The sequence below is a fragment of the Danio rerio genome, chromosome 24 (genome assembly GCF_052040795.2).
Source record: "Danio rerio strain M-AB ecotype USA chromosome 24, GRCz13ab, whole genome shotgun sequence".
Lineage (NCBI taxonomy): Eukaryota > Metazoa > Chordata > Actinopteri > Cypriniformes > Danionidae > Danio > Danio rerio.
The window spans coordinates 5040096-5058149 of NC_141044.1; the positions used below are offsets into that span (position 1 = coordinate 5040096).

At 37.4% G+C, this 18054-nt stretch overlaps 1 protein-coding gene across 2 annotated transcripts in view; it reads right to left on the reverse strand.

Annotated features, from left to right (window-relative positions):
* The window catches only part of agtr1b (angiotensin II receptor, type 1b), a 248254-nt gene that overhangs the window by 120238 nt on the left and 109962 nt on the right, over positions 1-18054 (reverse strand). The window lies entirely within an intron of this gene.

An 18054-nucleotide genomic window follows, 5' to 3' on the forward strand; every position in this document is an offset into this window, starting at 1 on the left:
ATGGATGTTTCCCAGTGATGGGTTGCAGCTGGAAGGGCATCCGCTGCGTAACACATATGCTGGATAAGTTGGCGGTTCATTCCGCTGTGGCGACCCCAGATTAATAAAGGGACTAATCCAAAAAGAAAATGAATGAATGAACGTATTCTCCTATGAGACTGATTATACTCCCAGTGGTGAATGCGGTTATACTCATGGCAGGTATTATTTGGTAGTTTGGTCATTCATCTCGCTAATTGGGCAACCGTCAAACGTCATCTGGGAAACGGTTTGAATTTCCGCTTAGTAAAATAACAGTAGTGTTCATTCGGGACAACACTACATGATGTTGAATATGCTGAACGTAAAAGGAATCAACAATACAAACATTAGTGCTCTTTTAGTACAAACATCCTGCAGTAAATTCTCCACAGCAGATCTTTCCACTGGCGTCTTTCATTAATGCGGTCCAGATTAAACGCGCTCATGGTTCGCTAGGGCCCTCGTCACTTTAAAGCTGCTAATCTCTGGTTCCCAACTGCAGCAAATCCTATTAAAATCACCTTCAGTTTAACACTCACATTGTTGCAAAATGCAAAGCACGCAGCTTTCGCCTTACTCTGTTAATTGAGGGTAGCGCATCGCTGTAAAAGCGTGCCTGCGAGCGTGTTAAGTAAGTCTGTCAGGAGGACCTAGCACATCTCTGAGTTTGGCAATACACATCCTCCATCTAGTTCTCCCTTGGGTGCTCCCTAGGGTCCCGAGCGAGGGGAAGCGAGTCTCGTCAGCCCTTCAGTGTGAACGTGTCAGCTTCTGAGGATTTGACTGATTAGGTAATATTCTGACATGTTCTTGTGTAAGCAACATTTTAAAAACTGATTTGAAGGAATCTATCCCCCCATAATTCATCTCCCATCCGTCACTCCTTTTCAGGAAACTTTCATCTCTAAGACCTCTTGTCACCGCTTAAGAGTCACCAGGGTTGATGGCGTTGGCAGGCGTCAGCTTTAGCAAAGCCACTTACTGAAGGGAGCGCGCCCCCGGTGGATGCGGTGATGCTTAAATTGCCTGCACCTCTGCCATAGCAACCGAGCATCAGTTATAGAGTATGTCCTTGACAGGGCTAGTCTGTCAATCATGTGGTAAAAACACTATAAGAACTACTGTCACACTAATGACACAATATACTGGAGTTCATTGCCATTTCAACCTTGGTGACAGTCATGCACTTGGAAAACGTTTGACGTATACCTTCAGCTCGGGTTGCGTTACAAAATTCAATGTAATAACTTCACTAACTAAACTATGGGAAATTAAATTACAGTTTGGTAACCCTGAGAAAATTTAGTGACCACGAGCGTTTTTATTTTTACCATTATTTGTTTTGCGTACCACCATGACACGATGTGATCCTGGATCATCATTTTTGTTTGAAAGTGTAATCCATATCTATTCCCTAACCCTAAACCCAACCATAACTGTAAATTATTCCCAAAATCAGAGGGAAATAATCATGGGATAACACTCAAGAAGTGCATAAACTTAACATAAACTGTAAACGTATCCCTTAATTCTGATTGGCTGATTGAAATGTTGTTCCAGGATCAACATAGATGGTAAACCAGTAACATGTTCTAGGTGAAATCAGGTTAGGGATGACACTACACTTTAAAAACTGGTCAACTGCACCTTAAATAGTAATTTTCCTCTTTATTTAATCGACAAATGTAATTCTGTTTGAATAAATGAATGTATGATGGTTGAGTCGACGAGTAAATCGATTTAGACATGAATAATTTTATATCAGCTTTTTGTAAATCAGGATTATTCAATTCTGAAATTGTGATTTCACACAAACTATAGACTCTCTCAAAAACGTATTACAGGTTTATTTGTTGCAACTGATGCTTGCATGAATAACATCCCTTCCAATGGACACAATGGAACATGGCAGTGTAAATTACACTTCAGGTACATTCCAAGTAGAGACTAGCTTGGCATCTTTGGACCATACATTTGCAAAAGGCATCAGGATGATTTGTAAACATCAATATGGGTTGGGATGCATGAATCGACAGCTTAAATAGTGTATTATAGTTGGTAATAACTAGACGTACACGGACTCTGCGTGCACAGAAATGCACCGATTTTTAGCCCATCATTGAGTCTATTTATTTACTTGTTTATATGTGTGTACATTTATATTTATTGAGTTTTTAATAAATTTCAGTAATATTATTGACTAATGTGTTCATTTGATTCATTCACAGCACAGTTTGTAAAGTAATATTTTCCGTCTTTTAGTAGATATATTATATGAGAGACGTGCTTTGTTTACCAAAATAAGCGGATCTAGATGGATTTGCCTTGTGAACATTAATTAAAAGTTTAAAAGCTATTATTTTTATTTCATATGTTACGTTTTTAGTTACGATGCTCTGATCATTAGCATAAATCTGCAGATTTTTTACAACATTATCAGCAAAAATAGCAAAAATGTCAGCAGGTTCTGTTTGGCCCTGGTTATAACTGAAGCTGATCTTGAGACACTCCAGAACATCCCAATAACAACAACAACAACAACAACAACAACAACAAAAAATATATATGATGACTTCCATAACAACTTCTATCAAACCTGTGATGTTGACACTGGTGTGATCACCAGCACACATTGATAAGGAGATTCCCGCCAAACATGTGTAAAGCGTTTTAAATGTGCAGAAAAGCGCTATATAAATGTAAGGAATTATTATTATTATTATTAACCAACAGGAACTCAAGAGCTCTTCAATATACAACTTTCAAACATGTAAAATATGAGAGAGAGTATGGCATTGGCGTCATTAGGTGGAGTTGTAATGGTCTGTAGTCAGGTTTTCCTTCTTTCTCTGGGCTTTGTTCACAGCTTTTGTATAACTATTGTTGGTTGATGATTTCCTGATAAAATCACACGTCATATTATTTACAGTGCTCAGCATAATTTAGTACACCCCATTTTAAAAATGAATATTTTTATCAATTTCTCAGTGAATATAGGCAATGCATTTTAGTGCATCGAAACAAAACAGATTTATTCAACAGAAATACTTAGAGTAATATTTTAGTCACCAAACATATTTAGAAAGTGAAAGATAAAACAATTAAATTCAAGTTAAATATTGTAAAAACAAATTACAACCTACAAAATGTCAACGACATTTTTCAATATATATTTTTTTTTTTGCTCTCTCTTTTCCCCTTTTTTAAATTTATATTTAATATTTTTCTACAACATTTAAATTTGTCTGTAATAGTTTTTGGACTGTTATTGTGAGTTATTTCATTAGATAAGCTCCAGATTTGGCTTCAGTACTGACTAATCTAATGTATATGCACAAATAAAATATTGTATATCTTCCTATTAAAAATATGAATTTAAATATATAATTGTGTGCAGTGTACTTATATATGCTGAGCACTGTATATCATGTTATGTTTAAAAAAAAACTTAGCTTTGTTGTAAATATGAATAAAGAAAGAATAACTTCATTAATTTAAACAAGTGTATTGTTGATACATATGCATTGCCTCTGACATGTTTTTTTTTCATAGACACTTCAGCTACTTTACAACTCTGTGCTTTTAGCTCATTAAAACAATCTTTCCAACATGACTTGAATGCACCAACTAGAAATAAAGAGTCAAAACTGCATAATCTGATGCAGTAATTGTGTTAACAAAAGAAAAATAGATGAATATTAATGCATTGTCCGAGCCTGGCTTAATAGAAGGTTTTATGTTACAGTAGGGTTCTTCGGGAAACCCTCCACCTCTGCAGAAACCCCTTTTGGCACTTTTGTTTTTAAGTATGAAGGAACTTAATTGCAGATTTTAATAGTTAATGGAAATTAAGTCCCAATGTTAATATTTCGGAGCTTATCAAGAATTAATTCTGTACACTTATTATGGCATTTCATTGGTGGAGGCTTTTGATACACAATTAGCAGCGCAACTCCTTCCACAAGACCACTGGTCTTGTAAAAACGCAGTAAAAATGTAATGACCACTTCACACAACATCAAACAAGTTCCCTCCCCTTCACTTTGATGGTTCCTGACACCCGTCCGATGGCAATTTCTAACCAAGAATTCCAGTCTCTTTAAATAAACATGGATGGGAAGATTATAAGAGTTCTGGCCTCGACCCCCATCACCTAGCTCCCAAGACGCCGTTTTATTAAGGCAGAATTACACAGCCCATCTCATATGCAATACCCAATCCACTTTCCCCTGCCATTCACCCGCTGCCAGCCACTATCAAAATTAGATCATTTTTTGATGACTGTACATGTGAATGCTACATCTGCGGGGATTTATAGACCAGGGAGCCTTCATAATTGAACAATAATCAGATTAGTAGATTATCTGCACTGTATTCTTGTGATGTGCGAATAACGTTACAGAAACATTATGTAAAGAAGCAGGTTGCAGACATGGGTATTATGAAAAGAGGCTTTAGATGGGCTCTTTGGAAGGCAAGTGCTTTGTTAACCTATACAAGCGGTTGCTTTTTTTTTATTTCCGATGATTTGCAATTCATTTCAAGAGAGGAATCGTCTGACAGCGAGTCGCTCTTTCAAATGAGCGTATGTTGACATAAACAGCACAGTGGTCAACCATCTGTTTTAAAGATAAACGAATGATCAAAGGGCATAACCAAACGTGTAAGGGCTCTCCCCCTACTGTCTCTCGCTACCCTTTCCCTTTTTTTCCCTTCCCTTTTTTTTCTTGAAGGGGAGTTTAAAGAATGCAGAGCGGTTTCCAGGGGATACGAATGAAAAGCTCTCGGAAATGCGGGGAGGAATTGAACTGAAGGGGTATGTTCTGAGAGAAATTCCCCCATAGTGTTGGACCCATGCTAGGAATCACCGGGGTTCTTCTGATCACAAAAAGGAAGGAAGAGACAGAGGAATTACCTGTCAGGAGGTTCTAGGAGACCCATTTAATGAATTTTGTTTATTAAAAAAAAAAAAGAGCAAGCGAGAGTTAGACAGAGAGGCAGCAAGCAACAAAAGCCCGACGCCTCCGACTGACCTCTAACCTTAAAAAGCCCTCTCTCTGACTCTGCTGTTGTGTCAGTCTGCTCTAATAAACTCTGACACATTGTTTGGATGTCTGGGGGGAATTTACAGATAACTCTTTCCTTTGAAAAATGTTTTTTCTATCCTTTGCTGGAGTCTGACAAAACTGAAACAACTTACTTTACAGTTTGCACGAAAGTGACTCAGGCTGTTCACAACAACATACACGCTGTAAATAGTCTTGCAATTCGGTGCTCCTGGTCCAGACCAAAAAACTTAATGAAATACATTATACATAGTCCTAGTTTAATTAGCATTTGTTAGCGTTGTTTTTTTTTAAGAGTGAATTTACCTTAAATCTAAAATAATGCCACCTGCTTGGATAAATATTGGGTCCTAGATGATCATTTTTGTTTTAAAAAAAAGTAATCTATACCTAATCCCTATCCCTAACAAAAGTCTTGTCATTGATCCTAGTTCTAAGTGTGACAAATAATAACTTGACTTCTAGTTGATCATTTGGAAAAGTGGCAGAAGGTAGATTTGTCAGATGAATCATCTGTTGAACTGCATCCCGATCATCTACAATACTGCCGAAGACCTACTGGAACCTGCATGGACCCAAGATTCTCACAGAAATCAGTCAAGTTTGGTGAAGGAAAAATCATGGTTTGGGGTTCCATTCAGTATGGAGGCATGCGGGAGATCTGCAAAGTAGATGGCAACATCAGCAGCCTGAGGAATCAAGACATTTGTGCTGCCCATTACATAAATAAAGCAAATTCTTCAGCAGGATAGCGCTCCTTCATACTTCAGCCTCCACATTAAAGTTCCTGAAAGCCAAGAAGATCAAGTTGCTCCAGAATTGGCCATCCTAGTCACCAGACATGAACATTATTGAGCATGTCTAGAGTAAGATGTCATGTCCAAGAGTCATTGCAGAGATGTATGGATGCAGTCCTCCAAGCTCATGGGAGTCATATGCAATGTTAATTCTTTCTCCACTATGACATTATATTCTATACTGGACATTATTTCAGTTAAGTGACAAGACTTTTGTCTAAGCAAAGTCAGACCTTACTGTCCTAATTAAATCATTAAAAATCAAGGCATGATCATATTTTATTTTGGTAAAATAAGCCAAATAGAAGACAAGACTTCTGTCAGGTAGTGTAGTTGGAAAACAATCACGTACAAAACCCTAACTGTAAGCCTAAATTTGTAAATTGTAAACGTATCCCTTAATTCCGATAGGCTGGTTGGAATGTTGTTCCAGGATCAACATAGATGATGATCCATGAGCAAACTTTGTAAAGTCCCTCTAACTTTTCCTAAATGGCAGAAGCTGATTTCATCAAGTGTAACATGCTCCTGGATTAACATTTTGGGGTTCGGGTGGTTCGAAAGACCTTCCCACTGACAAAGTTTAGAATTTGGCGCCTATGTGAGCACATTTGTCTTGTTTTTAAAAGTATGCCATCATAAATTCTGAAAAGAACCGATATAATAAAGCTTTAAGAATGCTTTTATTTATATTCAAAAGGACAAATTCTGACAGAGGAAATGAGCTGGCCAGTTTGCCTTTTTGTCATTAGGCTACAGTTTTTTTTAGTTAACAGATTCCTAACTATTTTTTCTTTTTTTTTAATGATGTATGATAATACATTTGTATTATTTATTTATTTATTTTCTATTTTAGCAGTGTGCTGGTGCAGTGGGATACAGTGATGTATTTCAATAGGTTAAATATTTAAACTTAATGTCTTAATACTACCAGTTATGACACTATCCATACTAGCAAATATAAATGATGCAAGAAGCATTTTTGGAAAGAAAAAGAAAAGGAACAAAACAGCCATGAGATGGGTAAATGTGTAAATTTGCTCAACTCTTGCTTGAGTGCACATAAATGCACTTACGTTGCTATTGCTAAAATGGGCTCTTCTTCTTTTCTTCTGTTGCAAGAGAAGGAGCTATTTTTCTCACTTCTGTGATCTAGGTAAACTTAGTCATTTCTCAGAGGTGTAAGTGGCTTTTGACGTTAAATGTATGAGTGTATCAGGTAGACATAAAGATGAAGAGAAAGCACTTCTCCTTCCCTCTAGTACAGTAATAAAATATAGAAACGGTTTCACTGAAATTGATAATCACGCTATTCATTTTGCACCCAAAAACTGTTATTCATTAATTTAGCATGTTTTGTGATTAATAATGGAGATTTATTCTGTAATAAATGTGAGTAAATGTACTATTTTGACACCATTTTTGTTTATTAAAAATTACACACTCTCAGAAAAAAAAGGTATGCGAGCTGTCACTGGGGTGGTACCTTTTCAAAAGGTGCACGTTTGTACTTAAAGGGTTCATATTGGTACCTTAAAAGTAAATATTAGTACCTACAATTTTTTAAGAGGAACACTTTTGTGATTTTTATGTACTAATATGTACCCTTGAGGTATTAATTTGGACCTTTTAGAGACAAATTTGTCTGTCTTGAAAAGATACCACCTGGGTGTCAACTCGCGTACCTTTATTTCTGAAAGTGCAGGACAACATTACATTTTTAAATAAATTTAAATAGAAACAAATTCTATAAAATTACTTTTTTACTGCAATACTGATCAATTAATCAATTAATCAATCAAGAAATCTTACTTGAACTTGAACATATGTGTGTATTAACATTATAATTTAACCAGTTTTCTCGGAAAATATACTGAAATTAAATAGATGCCACTTCCTTGTGGAGCATGAAGCCACTCAACTGGATCTGCTGTACACCTTTATATCACATAAACACCACTGACATCTTGGAAGAGTGAAAAATGAGGCAATAATGGGCCTTTTCCAGCTACCCCTGTTTTAATGCAACACATGGCAATGGCTTGAGCACATTTGGCCATCCATTTTTCGCCTCTCGTTTTCTTTTGAGGCCTGATGAAATGGTGGAGCCATTATTGTTTGAGCAGCGAATTTGGTGAACCATTCAAACGCGATTGCCTCATGAGGCTATGATTGCGTGAGATGGCTTCCGAGAGGATTCTCTTCGCTGTGCTCAGAGAACATTCAGCATGTGAAGTGCATCTGATGAAGGCCGGATCCATTCGCATCCGTGCGAAAAATCAGCCACGGAACTGAAACAAGCCTTTCTGCTGTCGGCTAATACAAATTATAAAACCTAAACAAAGTACGAGACGTTTCTCATCATTAGGTCAGATGGTGTGAAAAGAAGAGCTCTGGAAATAACGTCCGAAAAGGGGAATAATTGGCAGCTTGTGACACCCTCATTATTGGTATGCTGATAATTCTGTGCCTGCTGCCCTCATTAAAGCTGACAAGTCACGCAGCGAGTATAAATCGGAATGCTGCAACAACAGTGTAAGCATTAGGATCAGTGACTGCTTTAACTCCCAGTGACAAGGAAAGCCTGGCCAACGACTCCTCTCCAGTCAGTGGGGAAGCTTCAGCCTCACTGCGTACCAGCGATCTAAACTGACAGCTCTCTCAAATCGCAGAAAGAGGGGCTGCGGGTCCGGCGAGGGGCTGTGGGGGCCAAGGGGTGCCTCTCGGTGTCCATGCTATCATTTTGGCCTGGCCCGGTCCTGAGGAAGGAGGGGGGTGGCGCAAAAGAAAAGCGATTTGGCTGCAGACCCTACTGAAGGACGCCATACTGACAACCTTGAGTGGAAAATACGAATGTTTATGCCATATGTTGTTTTCTCAATCTGCTTCTTAACAAATATTAATGTAGACAGTGGAAAACAAGCCAGAACAGCTTGGGAACATCACAGTTTCCTAAGCACCACCAGCCTTGCCTGGCAAAGTCATGGAAAAAAAGAGACATTAAGGGTTTACTGAAGTGATAAACGTCCAAGAAGAAAGGACTTAAATTAATCATCTTTGAAGGTGGCATGGTCTGGAAAGCATCAGAGATGCGAAAAATCTTTGCGGCGGTTGTACGTTCACATGCTTAGCGAAGAAAACGAATCCAATTACTATTAAATACCCTCTGAAAAAGCCTGTCAAAACACTCGAAAAATCCAGAAGTGGCAAATGAAATACATCAACAGTGGCTCAGTTGCTATGTGCCACCTCACGGTGACAGCCTGGGCTCTACTTTTTTTGTGTTTGTTTTTCGTGAGATGATAAACTGAGGGCTCGTCTCCTCTTTCCCCGTCACTCACAGTAAATCCTGATGGATCAGAGTCAGCGTGGTGCCAGAGCTGGCGTGCTGGGCACGTGGACCGAGGTGATGGATGGCTGGGGGAGCGCCAGTGGAGAGCAATCTCTCTGCCCATATGGGCCGGTGGCGGTAGCAGGAGGCGACAGGGCGATGGCACTTCGAACGCCAGCCGTGCTTTGGCCGGCAACCAGGCCCTGTCATCACCCTCGCATGCTGAGCCTCATAAACCTCCACACCCGCTCGAGAAAAAGAGCAACCAACTGCCATCCTCCACTAACAAGAGCAATCAGTGCTCTTCTACAAAAAAAAATAATAATAAGAGATATGTTTAAAAATAGACCCACACCATACAGTACATACATACATGAATAACATATGTTTCCTGGCTGGGCAAACAGCATACATTAAAGCGGAGGCCAGAGGGTCTTGCGTCAGTTTGCTATAATGTGAAACAAAAATAGAATGGCGGCTTGGCTCTATTTTGTTAAGAGATTTATGATTCCAGGCGCAACGCTGAGCTGCTTTTGCACAGATGATTCATTAGTTCACTTTACATCTGTGCTCACAGAAAGGCACTGGCACTCAGACTTTCAAACCAGACAGAACTGTGAATTCTTGACAATATATCAGAACATCAGTGATTGGCTTTAATGATATGGATGCCACAGTCCTGAAGACAGCAACATCACAGAACTTGCATTCGAGAGAAAGCAATTTGGAAAGGCACTGAACCTTTTTTCCAAGAGGAATTTCAGGGACTTAAGGAATCAGGGATGACAACTCTAGGTGTTTTGTCATCTGTTATCTCAAATCATTAGTTAATAATGTTGTTACATACTCAAAGAAAACGGTCATCATGTTTCGACTCTTACACCATTTTCAAATAAAAATGGAAAAACAAATGTTTTCTGACCACCCATTAACAATGACATTGTGAGGTCTGGAAATGGAAAACTCTGTTATCTTAACAAAAGAAACAACACAATTTTGTTTTTGTGAAAACTGATGTCCTATGCATGCATATCACTTGTTCAGTCTATTCACCTATAAAAATTAATATTTCATAAATAAAAAAACCATAGCACCCTCCTTATCATTAGAAGGTATTAGTATATATAATAAGAAACTTATTCTTCAAATTCTCCAACAAAAATAAAATCTAAGCACTCCAAGAGAGAAATCATATTGGTCAGGATTAATACAGGATATTGATTAGAAAAAGAATGTGGCTTCTCCCTTATAAATATGCATTCCAAACAAAGCAAAGGAAATTTAGTTTAAAATTCTTCACAAAATATATCCGGTCAATGCAATTATCTAAAAATTTACTGATATTGCAGATATTTGTTTTTTTCCATCAGGAGAGTAAGGGGCCACACACCAAATGGTTTACTAACGGCCGCAAGCGTGTTTTTGCCCTTGGGCACCCTGCGCTCTCAGTTGCAAAAAGTAAACTCTGAGTGGAAAAAGCGTTCTTTTTTTATTCTCCGATCAGAGACGGGGCTTCCGTTGAGGGGCCTGCAGTGTTTGTGTTGTCAAGATAACAAGGGAGACTTTTGAAGATGGAGAGAATTGTAGTTGCTGTTTTGCGTTATCCAGAGCTCTTTGACTTCACAAATCATGAATATCACTATATCATTAATTATTAAAATTATATTAATATCAACAGCAACACTCTCGAACATTACCCAGCTGATCCAGTCGTGTCAACAAAATAGGCAGTGCGGTGCACCTAAAATCTCACAATAAGGTTTGGTTGGATTTACATAATTATTTGAATATATCACAATCAATGAAACAGCTCTTCAAGTTGAAAGATATTATTTGCTATTATTCTGCTACCAAAAATAAAACTTAGGAATCTATATATGCATATTATATTTACTTTTTATAACTATAACTATATGTATTTTTTTATATTTAGATAACTAATGTTTACATTAACTGTAATAAATGTAGTGCTCACTGTTTGTTCATCTTATTAAATGCATTAGCTAACATTAATTAATATAACCTTGTTGTAATGTGCTATCCATACATTAATCATTATACCTATGCTACATAAATGAAGAAACAAATATCTAAAGCCAAGGGAACATGATGTTAAATATTACTCCATATCATTTCCCACTCTCTGCTTTCTTACATGGACTCTATAGGGACACTTTGCATTATTTTAGCTCTTCATGTCATATTTTTTAATTATATTTTGGGGATAGCTCAAGATCTCATTAAATTGGTGGGCTCCATTTTGACAGCTTGAGAGACGGCTTACTGTCAGTTCTCTTGTGACGCTTATAATACATCTTACGCTTTATAATCCAGTGATTTTAAATTCATTTTCCAAAACCACAGATTCGACATTCCCAGTCAAGCTTTCCTAGCTCTCGCTTCGCCACACCAGAAGAGGAAGCATGCAGTGTTTAAAAGAGAAAATGATGCATCAGGATTCCTTAGAAATTGACCGTTTTGTGTTGCGTTTTGTCTTCCCCAGGGGTAGCGCTCAGCTGGAGTAAGTTGTGTTGTGTTCCCTAATTATATTCAGAGAGTCTGTCAACAACGAACCACTGTAAATGAAAGTATAAACACAATATTAGGTGTGTGGAACACACTTTACAGTAAACCACAAAGGGCTTTTAGTGCAAAAAAGGGGGAAAATAAGAGCAAAAGCAATTAAAAGAATCAAAGCAGATCCCACAACATCTGTCTGCCCTTATTAGAGCGTTTAGCAGCTTTGTACTTGAGGGACTGCCGGAGATTAAAGGGTTCAACTCATCAGGCCAAATTGAGTGTTCACCCTGAAATGACTGAGCACATTCAACAGCAAATTAGTTCACCTGGTATCGGCGGTGAGCATTGATTCGCTCTGGCTGACCGCACTGCCGTAACAATGCATTTCCTCGGCTTTGAAACAGACCAAACAATCGAAGTGCTAATCATGATACCTTGCGAAAGGTAAGTAAAGCAGGATTAGGCCTTGTTAAGTAGCTGTAATTTGGAATTAAATATTATCTTTACAAGTGCAGACTCTGAGAGCATGTTTGGGTCTAACAGAATATTCATGAAAACATCTGAGGAAAAAGACTAAAGGAAAAATCTATAGAACTGTCTATTATCATTCAGTTCATGATAATAAAGTCAAAGTTTAACAAAGTTGCATTGTGAAAATTCATCATTTGCTCATCCTTGTGGTCAAAACCAAAAACTGGTAGCATTTGACTTTTATAATTCATTCATTCATTCATTTTATACCGCTTTTCCGGGTACGGGTCACGGGGGCAGCAGTCTTAGGAGAGAACCCCAGACTTCACTCTCCCCGGATCCCGAGGTGCTCCCAGGCCAGCCGAGAGACATAGTCCCACCAATGTGTCCTGGGTGTTCCCTGAGACCTCTCGGTGGGACATGCCTGGAACACCTCCCTAGGTAGACCTTCCTAGGTAGCTACAGAAACAGATGCCGGAGCCACCTCAGCTGACTTCTCTCGATGTGGAGGAGCAGCGGCTCTACTCCGAGCTCCTCCCGGTTGACAGAGCTCCTCACCATATCTATAAGGGTGTGCCCTGCCGCCCTGCAAAGAAAACTCATTCCGGCTGCTTGTATCTGAGATCTTGTCCTTTCAGTCATGACCCAAAGCTCATGAGTCATGACCATAGGTGTGAGTAGGAACGTAGATTTACTGGTAAATCGAGAGCTTTTCCTTTCGGCTCAGCTCCTTCTTTACCACAACGGACCGATACATTTACCACATTACTGCTGCCGCTGCTCTAATCTGCCTGTCAATCTCACGTTCCATCCTTCTCCCACTCGTGAACAAAATCCCCACGATACTTGAACTCCTCCAACCTGGAGAGGGCAAACCACCATTTTTCAGGTGGAGCACCATGGCCTCGGACTTGGAGGTGTTGATTCTCATCCCAGCAGCGTCACACTCGGCAGCAAACGGAACGGTACCGAGTAGAGACTTCTATAATATCTGGCATAATAACAAATAATACCTTTACTTCTAGCTGATCATTTGGTATCAGAAGTGTCCTGTATGACAGGCAAAGGCCTCTAGATTACGCTTATTTTACCCAAATAAAATATGATCATGCCTTGATTTTTATTATTTAATTAGAACAGTAAAGTCTGACTTTGCTTAGACAAAAGTCTTGTCACTGAACAGAAATAATGTTCAGTATAGAACATAAAGTCAGTAGAAAAAATAATGAATATTGTGTCTGACTCCCATGAGCCAGGAAGACTGCATCCATACATCTTTGCAACGACTCAAATAACTCATTAATAAAGTCATCTGGAACAGCAAAGAAAGCGTTCTTGCAGGACTCCCAGAGCTCATCAAGATTCTTTAGATTCATCTTCAATGCCTCCTCCTTCATCTTACCCCAGGCATGCTCAATAATGTTCATGTCTGATGACTGGGCTGGCCAATCCTGGAGCACCTTGAGCTTCTTTGCTTACAGGAACTTTGATGTGGAGGCTAAAGTATGAGAAGGAGCGCTATCCTGCTGAACAATTTGCCCTCTCCTGTGGTTTGCAATGTAATGGGCAGCACAAATGTCTTGATACCTCAGGCTGTTGAAGGTCCCAACCACTCTGCAGATCTCTCGCACGAATGTATCCCCAAACCATGATTCTTCCTTCACCTAATTTGACTGATTTCTGTGAGAATATTGGGTCCATGAAGGTTCCAGTATTTGTGATGGTTGGGATGCAGTTCAACAGATGATTCATCTGAAAAATCGACCTTCTGACATTTTTCCAATTTAAGACCATTTGAAGTGCATTTGTGATTATAGACAGATGTTAAAATTGCAGTTATGTTATAGAATAAGACTATAAAAGCCATACATTTTTTATATTAAATCTGAAATGGACTTCAAAGATGCATATGCCTTTTCTTTAAATAAAAAAATAACTATATTTATTAGATGATTATTTGATGTTATGATATTGTATAATTTAAAAGCATACTGTGACAATGCAATTAGCAAATAGCTTCTTGTTAAGCAACTTCCAAAGTAAATTTTCACTCCGTCGTAAAAATAATAAAATTTCAAACTAAACTTTCACATTACAATATAAACTTCTCTGTTTTTTTGTTTAATAAAAAGTTATTTCGCCGCATGATTTGTAACAAAAATAAGAAAGTGATGCCATATTCTGATTTGATCCTGTCTGGGCTTTGAATTCACCGAAACACGCCATTGAATGGTTTTTTACTAAAGTTTTCTGAGTGATCTGATGGTTTGAAGGCTGTCAGGGAACTTGCAACTCAAAATGAAAAGGAAGCCAATAAAACAGATCGTCCTTATGAGATCTTGTGAAACTATTCACGGAGGAGGACCGGCGTTTCAGCTTCTGAAAATTGTATTGATAGATAAGAGAGTCATTATTCACTTGTGCCAGGACTTCAAGGTTTTTGTGAACGCATCCAAAGCCGCAGTCGAAGATAGCAGATGAACCATTTCTAGTGCTTTGCAATAAAGTAGAAACTGCTATACAACCTGCTGTTTCTTGGATTTGAAAAGGGTCCTATCTCCAATAGAGCAACGCCAATAACAATGTACCACAGCGCACTTTATAATCCCATAAACATTATTCTATCTGCACATATGGCACACAAAAGATGATATTCATACCAGGATCGCTTCTCTCTCATGTCTTTGTATTCACTGCATTAATGAAATTCATTAGTAACAGTTAGCTAGCACTAATCTACTGAAATTGAAATATGAGGCCAGTATTGAGGGCAGAACGTAAGTAAAATGACAACTTCATTAGCATAACTACAACCGTGCATCATAAAAGTCTTATTAAAAATTGCTCCCTAAATTGCCATATTAGTTTCTTTATGAGGTAATTTCTACATACGGTAATAGAATCTTTCTTTTAGCCTCCAGTGCATATTAAACTCACTCATCTTCTTGTACAAACTTATTTTAATCCACTCAGACTGTAATGAACGAATTTGGCTAGTTTAACCATTTGGCAAATTGCAGAGACCGGGACTTCTTTTGTACAAGCAAATATATTATTTAAGGATATAAGGATTATTTAATAATAAAAAAGGATGCATATTAAAGAGTAAAAAATAATGAGCATTGTTTGCTCTTTTCTCTTTACAATTCATATAAACACATTTAATTTTGCTGCTGAGAACAACTGTTTTGAGGTTAATTGATATATTTTTTTCTGGGAAAACATGATGCACAATCTTATTTTTATTATATCATTTTGTGTGTTCATTTGTTTAAACTATTTTTAATTATATTATATTATATCCAGTAGGAAAAACAATGACATTAAATATTGTGTCTTAAAATTGCCATCATGACACAAATTAAACTACAATAAGGGCAATTAAACATTATACTCACACATCATCATACAGTGCTTCCCACAGGTATGAAATACACCTGCGGTGGTAGCCGGATTGAAACACACCTTTAACCCACAGAACATAAGTAGTTAACTAGATGCAACAAACAAAACATAATTTTTAACACTATTTTTTTATTATCTCTTTAAAACTTTTTTCTTTTCAATGGGCTAAAGTTAAAAAAAGACTGTTGAGAATCTGTTAAAAATCCACTATATTAATATGCTATTCAGTAGCCATGTGCACCCACTGACAGGTAAATCTGCTTCTCTCTATCTCTCATTCAAGTTTAGGTTGCTTTATTGGCACGGCATTTTGTACAGTAATGCTAAAGCATTTTAGATGTATGGAAAATGTAACTTGTTAACATCATCAAATGAATATAAGATACAGCAAAAGAGAAATAAATTGCAGAATGAAAGGAATAAAAACAGACTATAGATATAAAAATTATAATAATTAAAAGAATTAAAAATTATTTTTTTAAATAATTAAGAATTATTTAAATAAGACGATTGAGTTGATTACTCATTTCTAATAGTGTAGATATTCCGCAGCCAATTTAGATGTTAGTTCATCCTCTCAGAGTATTCAGAAAAGTTTTTTATTATAGTTTTTGTTATAGCCGTTTAGATTAAAGAACTAATTATTTAACGTCTCTCTCGTGGCTACGCACGTAAAATTAACGCTAGCTTAGAAAACGAAAGCAAAACCAAATCCCGGACATTTTAGTAGATTTAGAAACCCTGGCTGGACGAAAAAAAATGCACTTCCCTGTTGGTCTGCTGTGAAATGGGTAAAGGAGAGAAGATTTCCAACTGCTTAATCGCTCGCGGATGTTTGTTTATATCGGATGGATACTAACACTTTTTAAAAGGATTATGATAATAGTAAAAGAAAAAATGTGTGCCTAAATATACTTGGGCGGCCATTAATATACCTGGGCAGCCCGTCCAAGTAAAGTCTGTGTGGGAAGCACTGTCATAATTGCTAACCAAGGCAATAAATAAACATACAGTTGAAGTCAGAATTATTAGCCCCCCTGAATTATTAGCCCTCTTGTTTATTTTTTTCCTCAATTTCTTTTTAACGGAGAGCAGATTTTTTTCAACACATTTCTAAACATAATAGTTTTAATAACTCATTTCTAATAACTGATTTATTTTATCTTTGCCATAATGACAGTAAATAATATTTGCCAAGATATTTTTCAAGACACTTCCATACAGCTTAAAGTGACATTTAAAGGCTTAACTAGGTATTAATGATGGTTTGTTCTGCGGAACAAAACAAAAAAATTTAGCTTTTAGGTGCTAATAATTTTGTCCTTAAAATGGTGTTTAAAAAATTTATAGCTGCTTTTATTTTAGCCAAAATAAAACAAAAGAGACTTTCTCCAGAAGATAAAACATTATCAAACCGTGAAAATTTCTTAGCCCTGATGAATATCAATTATAAAATATTTTAAAACGAAAAATTCAAAGGGGGGCTAATAATTCTGTCTTCAACTGTATCTTTTCAGACGAGAATCTTTTATCGGAATTCTGCTCTCATTTTTAGTAGTTCAATTATTTAACAAAAAAAAAAAATTAATAGAAAAGTTAAATTGCTAACATGTAGCTATACAGCAAACAAATAAATACATTTAAAATGTGACATCCGTTTAACAAGTTTTCTTTACGAATAGACAAAAGTCCAATCAGGTGTGAGTTCACTGTTCAAATTTGCGCGCCACAAGTGTCCAATCAGGTGCGAGTTCATCGTTTAAATTCGCGCACAGACTACAAGTACAATCAGGTGCGAGTTCGTTGTTCAAATTCACGTGCGGACAATAAGTGTCCAATCAGGCAAAAGTTTGTTGCTCTGCTGTGATTCTACAAACTACAGTGACCTTACTGTGGTTGTTAATCTTATCCTAAAGTTGGAATTTGCATGGATTTTAATACAGCCAGATGTAAAAGGTTTTACGCCATAGCTGGAAAATCTTACTGAAATTGACATCACTGATGAAAACAATAGTATTTCATTATAACAAGCAATGGTTTTGTATAATACGCATCTTGTTTTTCCTTCTTGTCTCTTCTTAAACTGAAAAAATGGGGCTGTACAGGGTCGTGACCTTCAGATTAATAATTAAAGCTGAACTTTAATAGACTTTGGTAGGAGTGAGAGGAGAGCAGAGGGATTGAAGCATCAATCTCTGCAGGATTTGGTTTCAGGGTGGCTTGAAAGTCAGGAAGAAGGAAAAGGTAGACACAAAGGGCACGTTCAGAAATGCCAATAAACGAATGACGAACGATTTTACCTTGATTAGAAAAAAATTGTGATTTTTCACCGCTGTCAGTGGAATAAAGGCGTCAGCGACATTGCGCTAGTTACTGGCTTTTTCATAATTGAGACTTAGCTGCTGGCTGCGCCCACAGCTCATCATTAATCAAATGGACTAAA